The sequence below is a fragment of the Lactuca saligna genome, chromosome 4 (genome assembly GCF_052625555.1).
Source record: "Lactuca saligna cultivar CGN05327 chromosome 4, ASM5262555v1, whole genome shotgun sequence".
NCBI classification, from domain to species: Eukaryota; Viridiplantae; Streptophyta; class Magnoliopsida; order Asterales; family Asteraceae; genus Lactuca; species Lactuca saligna.
This window is the reverse complement of record NC_136420.1, coordinates 82446386-82449181: the sequence shown is the minus strand read 5'-3', so window position 1 is coordinate 82449181 and position 2796 is coordinate 82446386.

Genomic DNA, 2796 nt, shown 5'->3' with positions numbered 1-2796 from the left:
AGCATACCAGACAATTATCACAAAGACAATCATCTCAACTATAATTAATTACTAGTGGGCCAACATTGGTGCCTTCGACCTACTCCTACTGGAATGTAACTCACCTCGATAATTGGGAATAGCTGCAAAGACTCTTGCTCTGAAATCAAACTTTCTCAGACTCCTACATGTAAACATTTCCTTTAATTATCCTTCCATACTCATGACCCCTTAAGGGTCAACTTTGGTTAAAGTAAAAGTCAAAGTCAACACCCTGGTCAAAGTCAACCTCTTGGTCAACTATTGGATTAGTGTCTAAGTCCATAACTATATTTGGTATGTACTTGACTCGGTTGTATCATGGTCCTTTTGGGTTACCTTCACCAAAGCAACTTGACTGGATGAATAATGGAGAAAGAGGTTATTATGGTTTATTAATATATGAATAATATATTAAAGGAGAAATCATATTTGTTCAATTAATATTGGTCAAGAATTAATTAAGAATCAATTTTTTGGTCAAAAGAGATTAATTAAACTAAGAGGACTGAAATTGTAATTATAAGATAATTGTAATTTGGGCCGTGGATCCCTTAAGCAAGGGATAAACGAAATCTTATGGGAGCCCATAAGGATTTCGTCAAAGGGATTGATTCTGGAAGATTTCTATTGTAACATTCTGTTTATTTAATAAATAAATAAATAAAAATTGATGAACGAATAGTCGCACTAAATCCATATTATTTAGTGGATTGTTGGTTTTGGGGAGTTGAATGTTATAAATTGGATTATTCGAGAGTTAAAGTGTAATTTCAGGATATGTTTCACAAAGGATTTTAGAAGTAAGGGGGTGTTTGGTATTATTGGGACTTAATATGTAAGGATTTATGGAGACAGGGGGTTGATTGGTAACATTTTGGACTTGATTTGTAAAGGGTTTCAGGAGGCAGGGTTAAAAGGGTAAATTGTGGCCTTTTTTTAAAGGAATAATATAAGGAGGGACCATAGTTGTTATTATGAGAATGAGTTTGGATGGTGATGGGTATATAAGCTAATGAAACCCTAACCCTAACAAAACCTCAACAGCCGTCACCCACCCTTATGCCTCCCTCACGGGCCGCCAACCTACCCCTCCTTGTTTCTTCAACCACCGCAACCCATTGATGATGGTGAGACGGTGCGCTGCTGCTACTTCTTTACCGATGATGACATGGACCGCCGACAGATTCATCTGCTACCACTGCTACAACTCACATCGCCGTCATAGGGATCATTTCTGTGCTCCGGTCATCGATTTCTATCACAAAGGACTACCGCGTTCATGTGTCACTACTTCTATTATGGCTGAAGAGGAATATCAATGGTGGAATGTCGGGAGTGAGGAGGGGCAAGCCATTGCCACCATTAGCTGGTGTTGTTGTCGGCTGTTTCGCTCACCGCCATCACCACCCACCACAGGTGGGTGTGGGTTTCCTTTACGAGCAAAAGACGAAGGTGTACGTTTCTTCCACTTCTGTGCATATCGTGTGTGTGTTTGATGACCGACAACCATGAAGAACCACCATTTCCGTAGTTCCTGTCACTTCGTTGGTGCCACCAGCCACCGTGGGGGGAGGGTGTGTGGCTGTGTGCATGTTAAGGTGCTTATATGTGTGTGTTGTGATGGTTTAGAGCTACAAAAGCTTTTCTTGGCCAGAGATCTGAAGGAAAACCCCACTGCCACCACCGTGAGGTGGTGGCTTCCGCTCTCTACTGCCGACTGCCGCCTCAAGGTGGTTGTATGTGTGTTAGATTAGTGTGTGTGTGTGTGTATTAGATTAGTGTTTGTGTGGAAGGATCCTTCCAAGAGCCACAAGGGAAGGTCCCACAATGGTACCTCTTCTAGTGGAACCAAGGCTGGTCCCGCTGCACCCTCCTCCAACACAAAGGATGCAGAGTGCTACTAGTGCCACGAGAAAGGGCATTGGAAACGAAGCTGCCCAAAGTACTTGTAAGATATCAAGGATGGGAAGATAAAGCCATCCTTCACAAGTATTCATACTATTTATTCTAACAACTCATCACATGCTATGTCTTGGGTCCTCGATACAGGATGTGGTTTTCATATTTATTCTATTTTGTAGGGTCTAAGAAGAAGTATGGATGTGGAGTTTTAAGTCAGAAACCTTTGAAAAGTTCAAATAGTTTAAGCAAAAAGTGGAGAATCAGTTGGTCAATAAAATTAAGATGCTCCAATCTGATTGAGGTGGAGAGTACCTTAGTCTTGAATTCCACGACTCCTTCAAGGAATGCGAAATTGTTTCGCAATTGACACCACCTAAGATACCACAGTTAAATGGTGTGGCTGAGAGGCGTAATTGAAGCTTGTTGGACATGGTTCATTCCATGATGAGTCATGCTTCATTACCTATCTCATTTTAGGGGTATGCCTTAGATACTGCTGGCCATATCCTTAATCTAATCCCTACTAAGAAGGTTGCCAAAACACCTCATGAAATATGGACAGGGAAGTCTCCCTCGTTGGCACATATCAAGGTTCAGGGTTGCGAGGCTTTCGTAAGACGCGACTCACGGCAAGCTCGAACCTTGTAGTGAGCGGTGTATTTTCATCGGCTATCCGCAGAAGTCCTTTGGATATCTCTTCTATAGACCGAGTGACAATGTTGTCTTCGTTGCGAGGAGAGGGGTTTTCCGAGAGCGTAAACTCATAAGCCGAGAGGATAGTGGGAGGAAAATTGATCTTGAAGAGCTTCAAGAGTCAAGTAGTGAAGGAACCTCTAACGCTGGCGTTTAACCCGAGGAGGATACTCCTGTTGA